The sequence below is a fragment of the Mesocricetus auratus genome, unplaced genomic scaffold, assembly GCF_017639785.1.
Source record: "Mesocricetus auratus isolate SY011 unplaced genomic scaffold, BCM_Maur_2.0 Super-Scaffold_100020, whole genome shotgun sequence".
In the NCBI taxonomy this organism is placed as follows: domain Eukaryota; kingdom Metazoa; phylum Chordata; class Mammalia; order Rodentia; family Cricetidae; genus Mesocricetus; species Mesocricetus auratus.
The window spans coordinates 6,541,036-6,555,352 of NW_024429201.1; the positions used below are offsets into that span (position 1 = coordinate 6,541,036).

General features: G+C 41.6%; 1 long non-coding RNA gene across 1 annotated transcript; it reads left to right on the plus strand.

The window, feature by feature from the left end:
- The first annotated feature begins 1,454 nt into the window (after positions 1-1,454).
- LOC121133108 lies at positions 1,455-10,418 on the plus strand. Its single transcript, XR_005869839.1, has 4 exons — positions 1,455-1,583; positions 2,567-2,708; positions 8,442-8,531; positions 10,193-10,418. It is a non-coding gene; the product is annotated as an uncharacterized LOC121133108 (long non-coding RNA).
- Positions 10,419-14,317: the final 3,899 nt, after the last annotated feature.

The window sequence follows — 14,317 nt, forward strand, 5'->3', positions numbered from 1 at the left end:
ACAGAAGGAAACTTACACTTGGTACTGGAAACCAGCTATCCTGGACTAGTGAGGTCATGGATGCTAGAGGAGAACCTACTGCCACCACTTTACTAAATCTGCATCCTAGGTATTTATTCTTATGTCCACACATGTATAGTTCACACACCTCAAAGAAACTTTTTGTTCTGCAATAGATGAAGATCATTATAGAAACCACAGCTAGAGCAGGGTGGTGGTGCACACCTTTAATCCCAGCACCCAGGAGGCAGAGACAGGCGGGTCTCTGTGAGTTCAAGGACAGCCTAATCTACAGAGTGAGTTGCAGAACAGCCTCCAAAGCTACAGAGAAACCCTGTCTCGAAAATACCGAGAGAGAGAGAGGGGGGGAGGGAGGGAGGGAGGGAGGGAGGGAGGGAGGGAGGGAGGGAGGGAGAGAGAGAGAAGAGAGGGAGGGAGGGAGGGAGGGAGGGAGGGAGGGGGAGGGAGGGAGGGAGAGAGAGAGAAGAGAGAGAGAGAGAGAGAGAGAGAGAGAGAGAGAGAGAGAGAGAGAGAGAGAGAGAGAGAGAGAGAGAGAGAGCCACAGTTAGTTAAAATACAGAGAACAGGTAGACATGGGGTAACCAGCTCCAAATGATAATACATCTACAACACAATTGCGCCTAAGGTCAGGAAACATTGCTGAAGAGGAGACAGAAAGATTCTAAGAGCCAGAGGAACAGGAAATATGTTGAGATTGTTTCTCCTAGAAAAGACAGAGAAGTTTCACCCATGATACCACAACAATGTGGCTGCCTGAACAAGAGCTGAACAAGGGCAACACCAATAGATCAACTAACGTAAGAGGGGGAAATCTCACAGGCCCAATCCCTAGACAAACTAACGTAAAAGTCTTCCTCAGGAATGAGCTTCCCCATTGTTTGTCCAAGTGGTGAGCCCCAGATCATATATACAAGTAATGCTAAACAGAATGAGTAGGTTGTGTTGCAGTATTTAAGCATTTATATTTGTAACAATAGCAAAAGAGCTCATAGTTTCAATAGGGAAACAAGCTAAGGATGCATGGAAGGGACTGAAGGAAGGGCGGAAAAGGGAAGATGGTGTGATTTTTAATTTTTAAAAATTAAGTAACTACACCAGACAGTGTGGCACAGGCATTTAATCCTAGCACTCAGGAGGCAGAGGCAGGCAGATCTCTGTGAGTTCCAGGCCAGCCTGTTCTACAGAGGCAGTTCCTGGATAGTTGAGCTGTTACACAGAGAAATCCTGAGAGAGATAGAGTGAGAGAGAGAGAGAGAGAGAGAGAGAGAGAGAGAGAGAGGGAGGGAGGGAGGGAGGGAGGGAGAGAGGGAAGGAGAGAGGGAGGGAGGGAGGAGGGAGGGAGAGAGATGAAATTAGTCAATGGCTAAAGTATTTATTACCATTATTTTTATTCAGTTGTATCTCTTATAATTATAATTACATATCCAGAAAACTGGCCTGGTGAGATCCTCAGTGGGGAAAAGCACTCGCCCATGCAAGACTGGTCACCAGAGTTTGACTCCCAGAACTCACAGTGGAAGGAAAGAACCAACTCCTGAAATTTCTCTTCTGACCCCCACGTGGTATGTTCAGCACTCACATATACATGCACATACAAATCATACACACACATCAAACACACTCACACACACTTCATAAAGGCATATAATACGTACTCACATATACACCATATACACACACATCATATACACACCATATATACATCATCCATATATACCATATATACATTATACATACATCATATACAACAAAATATTTTCTAAAGAGAACAAAGTTGACTTATAATACTCTATAATTTCTGGTGAAAAATATTTCACTTACATTTCTCTTATTAATGAAGTAGGTCATACTTGAGAAAACATTTCTCCTTGATTTTTGTTTTAAGTTCTATATCCCCTTATGTGGAAAATTAAGACATTTCTAAAGATTACAGCCTGATCTCCTTATCCTTTTAACATGAAATTTGATGGTTTGGAGACAAGAGAAAGTGTGAGGCACGTAAATATAATTTTAAACTTTATAGTAAGAAAATAGGTGAAAATAAACATGTATGTTCATCTTAATATATCATTCCTACATGTGATCAATAAAAAGTATGGAGATACTTCACAACTCTTTGTTTCAGGCCCTCAAATTCCTGTTCCCTCCATACCTGTCGCACATCTCAGATCATGTTATCTGCATGTGAAGTGGTCAGAGGCATCTCTAGAGGCCAGGGCACTACAGGACTATACAACCCCTTACAGTACTGGCTGCTCCTTCCCTTCTCCTCCCCTGGTTATTTAATCTAGTCCGTTCTGGTCCCTTGGATGTTCATCCTTGGGTTCAAACACTAAAAGAAATGTTCTGTTGTTGATGGGAAATGATAGAAAAGGTCCTTAAGGAATAAATAAACAGTGGAGTAAGACTGCCAAATTGCTTGGTGACAAAGAGATCCCATTACATCTGACTTTCTGAGTGTGGTGTTCTAAAACAAATTAGGGATTATATGCATTTCATTTATAATCAGATTTGTTTTTGCAATATCATTCTTTTAAAACTAAAGGCTAAGAGACTGATCTGCTGCAATGAACATAGCCAGGCTGAGACACAGCAGATGTTGTTATGGCAATGAACACAAATGCGGTCACACTCCACCTGCACTTCAGGTACTCAATCCAATGAGGATGCATTTGGAGTAAATCCAGGTGAGCACATCTCTTCCCTGAAGGCGGTGCTGTGAGCTCAGGAAGCAGTAGCTCCATTTAATAGCCTATACAGGATTTTGGGGCTCTTAACAGATTCTTAAAGTGCAATATATGCACATCTAAGGAACGCTGATGTTTTTTAATAAACTTTAGCTGCTTTTTTCCATTTTGATTCATTTCCTTTCCTTACAGAAACCAAACAATTTGTCTGTAATAACTACGTCCGTTGACTTCTTGTTGGTGATGTTGTGTTCTGGGGATCAAAGCCAAAGCCTCACACATGCTCAACACAGGTCCTACCACTGAACACCCCCAGCCCACCATTAACTCCTGAGGGAGAATTTTATCTAAATATCATTTTCCTTAAAGAATCTAAAATTTACAGGGCATGTGGATTTCTATGAGCTTGAGTTCAACCTGGTTTATAGAGTGAGTCCCAACACAGCCAGGGATACACCCAAAGAAACACTGTCTTGAAAAAAAAAAAACAAAAAATCTAAAATTTAATGTTTAATCAAATACTATTATCAGATACTGTATTAAGCACTTTGGTTTTGTTTTGAGATAGTTTCTCTGTGTATCTCTAGCTGTCCTGGAATTTACTCTGTAGACCAAACTGGCCTCCAACTCATCTGCCTCTGCCTCCTGAGTGCTGGTATTAAAGGTGTACATCACCACCTACTAAGGCTCTTAAGTAATTTATGGCATCAGACTAGAATCTGACCTTGTCTGCATCAGTGATAGAATATTTTTAAAGTGTGTGTGAAAGAGAGAGACAGTGAAAGAGAGAGACAGAGAGACAGAGAATCATGGCTCCAACTTATACGATTACTTGATTTTTCTAGAAAAATAAAAGTATAAACTTTCTTTTTAGGATAATATATAAGAAGATAAGCTTTTGGTTATTAGGGAGTTTAGAAAGACCCTTTATTTCTCTTGCCTGCTATAGGAATGAAGGGTAGCAGAGAAGGAGGGAGGAGGTAATAAAAGGAAATAGGAAAGGGAACTAGAAAAACATCTAACGAAGGTGTTTTTATTGCACCCTGCACTCAGACTGAGCTGAGTAAGGTGTAAGGAAACTGGGATGTTTTGTTATCATCTATGGAAAGATATGATTCAAGCAACCTAAATGTTTGCAATGATCTCACTGTACAAGAAGCTAAAATTATCCCAACTCACACAGTAATCCCAGCCCTTAGGACTCAGAGACAGGAGCATAGCAAGTTTGAGGCCAGCCAAGATACATAAAGAGTTTAAAGTCAGCCTAGATAACTTGAGAAATCCTGCCTCAAAAGGAGGGAAAATGGTTACACCATTGGAGAAGCCTAACTTTTACAGCAGATCTCAGTTTTAGACTATGTAATTTGAATACATGTATCCAGTGCACTAATAGATACTGGGGCTCTTAGCATCACCGTGAGATTTTTTTTTGCTAGGGCTAAGGACTGGACTGAGGGCTTGGAGTACTCACTATTCACAGGCTGCATTCTGAGTCCTAAAATGGAAGGGCTCTGGGGGTGTGAGGTGGCTGTGGGTGAAGGAATGCCATTGCTATTTCAGGTCAATTTTCTAAAGTGCAGAAGTTTCTAAATCATTAGAAATAGGGAGGTCTCAGCTTTTTGTAGATCCCAATACTGGGCTTAAAACTGTCAGTGGACCGTAGCAATGACAGTTCTATTGCATTCTTTATTAAAATAATAGTCACTGTGAGATTCTTAAAGCTTAATCTACACGGTAGTACTGAAAACTTGTCTCTCAGCTGCTCCACACGGTATCCGATCATCACTCTTAAAGGAAACACTGCCAATTTGACTGCCCCAGTAAGCACACATACCTGTGTAAACACAGAAGCCCTGGGTTAACATTTTCCATGCAAGTACAAGTTAGCAAGTGGGTTATAATTGCAACACAATCGTGTTTACTTTTCAGTAATATTATACACAAGGACCTGATTTACTAGAGGAGAACAGGGGAGGACAGCCCTTAAATTCCTCTTCATGGGAATAGGAAACAGTAGCACACTAGAGAAGTTTGCAGTTGCCCACCTGCCTGCTCCTTCAGAAGTTTATAAAAAGTGACCATAGACACCACCTCCTCTCTCTCTCCATTTGATGCCACACAGTCCAGTTTAAAACACACACACACACACCACCTATTGAAACAGGGGAAGCTACAGAGGAGACAGTGAAAATGACAAGAATGTCCTAGGCTGGGGAGCTAGCTCCATGGTAGAGCACTTGGCAAGGCCCTGGGATTGAGTCCCAGCTCGGGAAAAGGTCAATTTTCCTTTGGGAGCAATGAGACAAGGGAAGAGAAGGTTTAGGGTCACACCTCCAACACAAACTGTGAGAGTGACAGGTTAAGAGACAATGGCTGGGGGATATAAAGCCATTTTTAAGCTTTCCCTTCAAGTTAAATAATTTTCATTCCAATTTCTCAATTCTTTGTTTACTGTCCTCTTTTAAATCCACAGCTTTCAATATTTATCTTAGATTACATAACTCAAAATTGTATCACCATCCTAAAGGCACAAATGGCTGGATTTTCAAAGAAATGCCTTATTTTTACTTCCTAGCATTTTTCCTTTTTGAAAAAAAAATAGCTATAGAAAACAATGATTCATTAAAATTTGTTAAAATACTCTTCCACACTATATTGGTTAAGTAAGTTGTTCTAAGGCTGGGAAGATGGGTCATCAGGTAAAACATTTGTTGTACAAGCAGGACTGAGGTTTTGATCCCCAGAGCCCATAAATGCCAAGTAGACATGACAGTGACCTGTAATTCCAGCAGAGACAAGAGCCATGGAAGAAGCTGGCTAGCTATACTGTCTAGACTGTCCCCACCTTCTGGTAAGGTCTGGGTTCGGTAAGAGAAATAAGATGGACGAAAATCTAGGAAGACTTCCCAACACCAGCCTCAAGGCTCCACTACAGGCCCTCAGGTGTGTACACGTCTGTCTCACACATTCGAACACAATGTACACACTTTGTCCTTCTTACTCATACTATCAGGAATTTGGCTGGCTCTTTTTCTTTTTTAAAGATTTATTTATTTATCATGTATACAGTGTTCTGCCTGCATGCATGCCAGAAGAGGGCACCAGATCTCATTATGGATGGTTGTGAGCCACCATGTGGTTGCTGGGAATTGAACTCAGGACCTCTGGAAGAGCAGTCAGTGCTCTTAACCACTGAGCCATCTCTCCAGCCCCCTTGGCTGGTTCTTGATTACCAAAAACACCTTTGGTTTTTATGATTTTGCTTTTAACATGGTTAATGGCGGAGTTGTTTTCCTCCTACAATTCCCCTTTTAGTCTAAAAAGGATATTTAAACTTAAAACAACTAACTTGTGTCAATGAACAAAATGTATCAAACATCTATCCCATCTAAATCTAAATTTATCTGAAAGAAACACCCAAGTCTGAACATCTCTTTCCAATCCCAACTCTAAAATAATTGAAAACTAACACTAACAGGTGTAAAGTATCCTATAATATCAATAGTAGGGAGAGAGGGCGTGGAATTCTCAAAACTACTTCCTGCTGAGATGGGACAATGACAATCTCATGGAGACCTGTGAGAAGAAAAATGTTAGTGTAACAAAATCTTCAGTAGATCAGACAGCCTCTGTTTGGCAGGAGATGCTTGATTGAAGTTCCTGACTGGAGTTCTAGTGTTGATTCAAGCTCTCATCTGAAGCTCTGGCCAGATTGTAGAAGGTGTGCTGTTTCAGTTCCTTGGTCCGGAGTTGTGTCGAGTGATGTAGTTTCAAGCCAATATAGTGCTTGTCAGGTGGAGTCGATGATGTGGGGCAGTTCAGATGCATCCAGTCGAATCAAGTGGAATCAAGGAAGTGAATCCTCATTCTCTTTCTGAAGCAGTTGAAGATTGCTGTCAGGAAATCCCTTGTTCTCTGGAAAACTCAAACATTAATGTTAACAAAGAAATATTTTAACTTTTATATGTATGCATACTGGAAGAGGTGACAATAGGGAAGATGGTAAACATGAAGGAGATTAGACTTTTCAGAAAAAGAAATCCACAGATAGCAGTCCCTAATTTTATTTTCTTCTGTCTTATATCAATGGCTCTTTGATATAATTCAGAAATTCAGAATTTTATTTAAATAATATGCTTGAATTTAGAGTAGGAGAGTCAATCCAACTCCAAAGCCAGCTTCAGTTAAATGAATGGGGACTGAAGTATATGAAGAAACAAAGATAAAAGGGTACTATAAAAAACAATATACAGAGATTTAGACTTTGATACCACACAGTGAGTTATTGTTTGTTTGATGGTCCTCAGGGTAGCTATTCATTCTTCTTCAGAAATCTATATGTCCAGTATTCTTTGCTGAGTTTACCTGTGAAGACAAAAAACAAAACATTTTCTTTCCTTTTAGGAGGTCACTTTACCCATGGTAGAATATGATTTTGTAGATGAGCTGTTATCTTTCCTCCTCCTGAGATGTCTTCTGTTCTGATAGAATCTTAATTAATTTTGATGGAACCCAAAGCTTTTCTTCTCCTGTGGAAACAAAAGCATAACCCCTTCCCCAATGTAACACATATCCTGGTTTCCAGACTGAGGTCATAACATCCTTAAAATACACCGGTTGGTTCAGTTCAGAAGTCTTCTCTGTAGTCCAGTGTCTTTCTGCTGCAGTTTGTCCTTTTTCATCAGCATTAAGAAAATTCAATGTTAGTAAAGCATTATGTAACCTGTGTTCAGGGGTCTTTGTTCTCCCTGGCTGTTTATGAAGCATCTCTTTTAAGGTTTGGTTAGATCTTTCAATCACTGCTTGTCCTGTGGGATTGTAAGGTATACCAATTACATGCTTTATATTATAATATTTGAAGAATTGTTCCAATTTACTGGAGACATATGCTGGAGCATTGTCAGTTTTTATTGTTTTAGGTATACCCATAACAGCCATCACCTCTAAGAGTTGTGTAATAACAGAATCAGCTTTTTCAGAGCTGAGGGCAGTAGCCCATTGGAAGCCTGAGAACGTGTCTATGGTATGGTGTACATGATTCAAACTGCCAAATTCTGAGAAGTGAAATACATCCATTTGCAAAAGTTCATTTCTGTGAATACCTTTAGGATTACAACCTGCTGGTAATGGAGTTTGATTGTAGAATGAGCAACTGGGGCAATTTCTTACTATTTCTTTGGCTTGTTGCCAGGTGATAGAAAAATCCTTCTTTAAGCCTTTGCTGTTAACATGGTGTTTCTTATGAAATTCTGAAGCTTCCAACACATTACCTATTAATAAACGATCAATTTCATCATTGCCTTGTGCCAGAGGACCCAGCAAACCTGTATGGGATCTGATGTGTGTTATATATATAGGATGATTCCTGTTTCTGATGGTTTCTGTTATATATAATTTGACTATGTTAAAGTTAAGACCTTTCTTTTTGTTTAAACAGAAAAGAGATGTTGGGGAAGTCCTGTGTATATGTCAATAAAGCACTGTTGGCCAATAGGGAAGCAAGATAGGTGGGACTAGAAGTCCAGGAGGACTCTGGGTAGGAGAAACACAGGGAGTCAAGATGTAACCGCCATAGGGATAAGAAGCCCGGAAACTTCTCCAGTAAGAGAAATGCTTAGATTAACAATTAAGGGATAAATACTTAAGTCAGAGCTAGCCAGTAAGAAACAAGCAAGGCCAACAGCTTCATAATTAATATAGCGTCTTGTGTGTTATTTGGGGACTACAACGCAGCAGAGCCCAGGGGACTGCTGGTGACAAACCAAGCGCTGGCAAGGAAAAGTCTTCTCACAACATAGAAGCTGTCAAGATGTCTGTCACTAGGTGAGTGATTAAACTGTGGTTCATGGAGATAATGGAATTTTATCTAGCATTAAATTAAGCTATAGATCTATAAAAAGTCGTAAAAGAGACATAATTGTATATTACTAAATGAAAGAAACTAACTTCATGAGGCTATAATATGTTATTTCAATTTTATAAAATTATGGGATATGTATAACTATGAAGACAGTGAAAAACCAGAGATCACCTAAGATTAAAGAGAAGGAGCAATTAAGTGGCTACAAAGCTTGTTCAGGGCTCTGCAACCACTGTCGCTAATACTCTGCTGGCAGATGAGTATCAGAATTCATTTACCAAACCCATGCACGGTGCTGAGAGAGAACCCTGAAGGAAACTGCAAAGTTGGGATGATAACAATGATTTGTCAAGTGCAGCAAATGTGTCCCTCTGGTGGGGACACAGACAATGGAAGAGGCTGTGAATGCATGGCGTCAAGAGACACATGGAGCTGCTTTGTCTGTGACTTCCACTCAATGTTCCTGTGAATTCAAGATTACTATTAAAAACTACACACCTTTTGCTGGACGTAGTGGCACATGCCTTTAATCTCAGAACTTGTGGGGCTGAGGCAGGTGGGTCTCTGTGAGTTCAAGGTCTACAGAGTGAGTTCCAGGGCATCCAGAGCTAGGGCTGTTACACAGAGAAACCCTGTCCTGAGAAAGAAATTACCCACCTTTTAATCAATGAATCTCTCTCTCTCTCTCTCTCTCTCTCTCTCTCTCTCTCTCTCTCTCTCTCTCTCTGTCTGTCTGTCTCTCATTCACACACATGTGCACACCCTTTAAAAGCATGAAAAAGCGAATTTGCATTATGCTTCTGACTCTTAGAAATTCCCTTGTATTTAGGAGACCTTATACAGCACGGACTACTCTTGTGGTATGAACAAGAGCTACTATTGATTGCTCCCCAGGGCTTTCAGTTTATTGAGAAAAAACAATTATTTCAGCCAAGCACCAACACTTTGCCATTCAATCCCTAAAGCAGCTCCTACGTCTGGAGTAAGGCTGTATGTCAGCAAATGCATAGGGGAAAGGAGTAAGGCTGTATGTCAGCTAATTGCACAGGGGAAAGGAGAAAGGCTGTATGTCAGCTAATGCACAGGGGAAAGGAGTAAGGCTGTATGTCAGCTAATGCACAGGGGAAAGGAGTAAGGCTGTATGTCAGCTAATGCACAGGGGAAAGGAGTAAGGCTGTATGTCAGCTAATTGCCGGTGCCGGGTCCTACATCATTCCACACCCCACAAACCAACTGTGCACGTACATGGAAGGCTTCGCTTGCTCCTCTCGGGCACAGTAGTTGTTCTAAGCTTCAGGGCTCTGGTCACTGATGGCCACTACCTGGGACGTTCCACCGCAGTCCCCTTCCAAAATGACGCTCACCTCCAAAGTTCTATGCTACCAAGTTGTTGATCTTAGACTCATCAAAATGGCTACAAATCTCTCAGCCCCTCAGTCCTAAGTGTAGTTTTCTGATAAATAAATAAATGAAATAGAATTTCTGATTGACTTGACTTATATCAAGAATCTCTGGACCTGACAAGGTAACAATAATAGCACAAAAGACAAAAATATGCATTATCTCATAGAAAAAAAGCAGTTGACAAGAATCTAAAATATTTTCACCATACAAATATTTTTAGGTGTGATGAAAAAAGAAATAGAACTGAGCTTTTTCGCTGCCAGACGCCGATGAGGTCGCACGCATGAGACCTGTCCACAGCAGCCAACATGCCTCTTCCTTCCTTGCCGCCCTTGGGGGCAACTCCTCTCCTAGTGCCAAAGACATTAAGAAGATACTAGACCGGAGTACTACTCAGCAGAAAAAAAAAAACAATGGAATCTTGAAATTTGCAGGCAAATGGATGACACTAGAAGAAACTATCCTGAGTGAGGTAACCCAGTCACAAAAAGACAAACATGTTATGTACTCATTTATGGATTTTAGACATGGATCAAGGGAGTGCCAGCCTACAATCCCACAGCAGAGAGTCTGGGAAACAGGGAGAACCCTAAGAGAGATATGCAAGGTACCCCAGAGAAGGGGAATGGGACAGGATCTCCTAAGGGGATTGGAAGTATGGGGGAGGGGAGAGCTGGGAAGGAGAGAGGGGAAGAAGAGGAGGTGAGAGGAGGACATGGGGGAGCAGGAAGATTGAGTCTGGGGAAGAATAGAGGAGAGCAGCATGAGAGACACTACAATAGAGGGAGCCATTATAGGTTTGAGGAGAAATCTGGCACTAGAGAGATTTCCAGAGATCTACAAGGATGACACCGACTGGCAAACTAAGCAATAGTGGAGAGGCTACCTTAAATGCCCTTCCCCGATAATGAGATTGAGGACTATCTTATATGCCATCCTAGAGCCTTCATCCAGTGGCTGATGGAAGCAGAGGCAGACACCCACAGCTAAACACTGAACTGAACTCCTGGAACCCAGTTGCAGAGAGGGAGGACTGATGAGCAAAGGGGTCAAGACCTGGCTTGTGAAACCCACAGAAACAGCTGACCTGAACAAGGAGGAGATCTTGGACCCCAGACTGATGACTGAGAGAACAGCATGGGACTGATCCAGACCCCCTGAATGTGGGTATCAGTGAGGAGGCCTAGGCAATCTATGGGGCCTTGGGTAGTAGATCAGTATTCATCCCTGGCATACAAATGGACTTTGGAAGCCCATTCCACAATGAGGGATGCTCTCTCAGATTGTCTTTGGGGAGAAAATTATTCTAAAATTAGATGGTAAGGGTAATTTCAAAACTGTGAGTGTACTGAAAATAGCAAATTCTAAATAGGTGAAAGGTGTATGGTGTGAATTATGCCTCAATGGATCTGACAAAAGCAGTCACCGGTCTCTGTCTGCTGTTGGTGGGGACATAGATAGGGACAGGTGACTATGGTGGGGATGGCTGGAAGAGGACAGAGGAGAGAGCAACCCAGACCACACACCGATCCCTGTGCAACAAGTCTGCTCCAGAAAAGAGGGAACTTCTGTGAATTTGTAAAGCAACCCCAGAGGTGTTTTCAGGAGTAGGAACTTGTATTTTTTGAAGAAATAAAAGCACTACAAATCCTGAAGCCTGGAGAGTTAGGTGTTATTATAGTGCTCAAAGCTTTTCTTACCTTTCACAGAACTTGGTATTCATCTGTATTTACTTTCAACCATGGAATGTCCTAGAAATAATTGAAATGTCCACATCCTATAACTAAGGGCAGTTTCTAATTCCTCCTTAGCTGTTTGCATAAACCCTGAGCAAATCTATGGATTTCTTTTTGAAGTACACAAGTAATCACAATTAATTGTCAGATCTGATTCACCTAGTTTCTGATTAAGCAACTTGAAAGTAAATATTGGAAATTGCTGTTACCTACACAAGTGTGAACAGGTGTCTGTGTAAAGGATGGATAAACATCTTTTTAAGAATGATTGAGTCAGCTGGGCAGTGGTGGCACATGCCTTGAATCACAGCACTTGTGAGGCAGAGGCAGGCGGATCTCTACAGAGCTACACAGAGAAACCCTGTCTCGAAAAAAAAATAGTTACATCGCTCTGTAAGTACTTCCCTGACATACAAAAGGGTTTGACCTCCATCACTGTGAGGAAATGAAGCTAAGGTGATCTCATGTGACTCTTCAATGAAAACCCCCTTATGGATTCCCATTTCATTCCCGATGATACGGATGTCTTCACAACATCTAGAAAGGCCCTACTAACCCTCCGCTCAGTGCCTACCCCCAAGCTCACTCAGGCTTAGTCCCACTAGCATCCTTACTGCCCACCAAGCCAGGCAGCAGTCTGACCCCAGGATCTTCACATTTCCTTCTCCCTCTGCCTAAGCTACACTTCACCTACATGTCCGTAATGCTCATCCCAAGCTTCTTCTGTCTCTGTCCAAATTCTCTTGTTATGTTCTTTGGTAGATTCAGGGGAGCAGACCCCAAACCTCATGCACACCAGGCATGTTCTTTACCAACAGATCCATAACCTAAGCCCTCACATGTTACCTATTTGAGTGACCTTTTCTGACCAAACTACCTCATCTAAACTAGTACATTCCCCCCAAAAGTCACCATCTGCTATAAACTGAATATCTATGTCTCCCCTAAACTCCTCTGTTTAAGTGAGCCCTAGCTCCCAAAGTGATTGTATTTGGAGATTGAGGGTGGGGTAATTAGATTCCAAAGATGGCTATAGTTTGCAACACCAGTGATGGGGTTAGAACTCTTTAAGAAGAGACCTGAACTCTCTCCCAACCACAATGTTTTTCCAGCAATAGTGATAGGCAGACCAGGAAGAAGCTAAGGAGCTGCCACCTTGATCTCAGACTTCCAGGCGCCAAACTGACACATAAGCAGCTGCTGATGCTCCCGGCCTGTCTTGTATGCAGCCCAAGCTAGGACCCTCTCTTCACCCTTCTGTTTGCTCACAGCACTTAAATAAGTGTTTGCTGCTAGTTATCTCTTCCCAGAAAAAAAGTCTGTTCTTTGACTGTTTTCTTAGATCTGTGGAAAAGAGATTCCCATCCATTCTCAATAAATATGGTAGAGGGCAGAACCTAGTTTCTAGACTCTACTATGAACTAACACAGTTTGTCTTTTGGGCCGTTCATTCAAAAGAGAGTGTTTTCTCCTCAAGGATGAAGCATAGTTGGACTTGGTGAGTTTTACCGAAGAGGAAGAACGTGGCAAGTTAAGATGTGTGGGGAATGGGGGTAGACCTGAAAGGAGTTGGGGGAGGAATAAGGGTGAATATGATCAAATACATTGTGTGCATGTGTGAATTTCTAAAAATAATAACTATATTTAAAAGTAGTAGAAAACAGAGCTGCTGGTCACTAGCATGGTGATTAGAGAATCATAGGCAATGGCAGTATGATTATTTAAAATCTAGGCATAAGATGTAAATGAAACCTGCAAACGCATTGTGGTCACTGAAGGTAATTCAGCATGAGAATCAAATCATGACAGGTGTAAAAAGTTTTATTTATTTCATTTCGGCTTTGTTATTGTTTTGTTTTTATGATCCTATCTATGATAACTATATATGTGAGCCTATGGGGGATGGGAACAACCCACTTTTTCGGACCATTTGTTAGACAAAAATGAGGGAATATGGTCTATTTTATCAATTATTTTGTTTCTAAATGGCTATTTAAATACAGATAACAGACCAGACGACAAACTGGAGGAGCGGGTCTTGCCACCTTACCAACCCACCTGCCACCTGATATTCCCACTTGGATTGAAGAGCCAGCTATGCACTATGATGCAATGTGTCTGGAGGCTTGCCCAAGCTGAGCCCAGAGAGCAGGGGAGCCTCAGGGTGAGACTTGTGGAGGCTGAGACGAAGCACATGTGCCATTCATGTCATTTCAGAACAGAGTGGGAGAAGGGACTAGAGGACGGGAAGACTCAAAGCCAAGTTCACCAAACTTTGCTTAGAAGATCCAGCCACAACGCATAAAGCACAGTGAGCGGCCCAGTTTGTGTAGTGTAATCATCTGCTTAAAACAACAAGCCTTTCCGGCTGGAGAGATGGCTCAATGGTTAAAAGCACTGACTATTCTTCCAGAGGACCTGGGTTCAAATCCCAGCACCCACATGGCAGCTCATAACTGTCTGTAACATCAGTTCCAGGGCTTCTGATACCCTCTCACAGACATACATGCAGGCAAAACACAAATGAACACAAAAGAAAACATTATTAACATTTTTTTAAAAAGGCCTTTCTTCCCAAGTTTGGTTTCGCTGTGGTTGTTCTGTTTGTA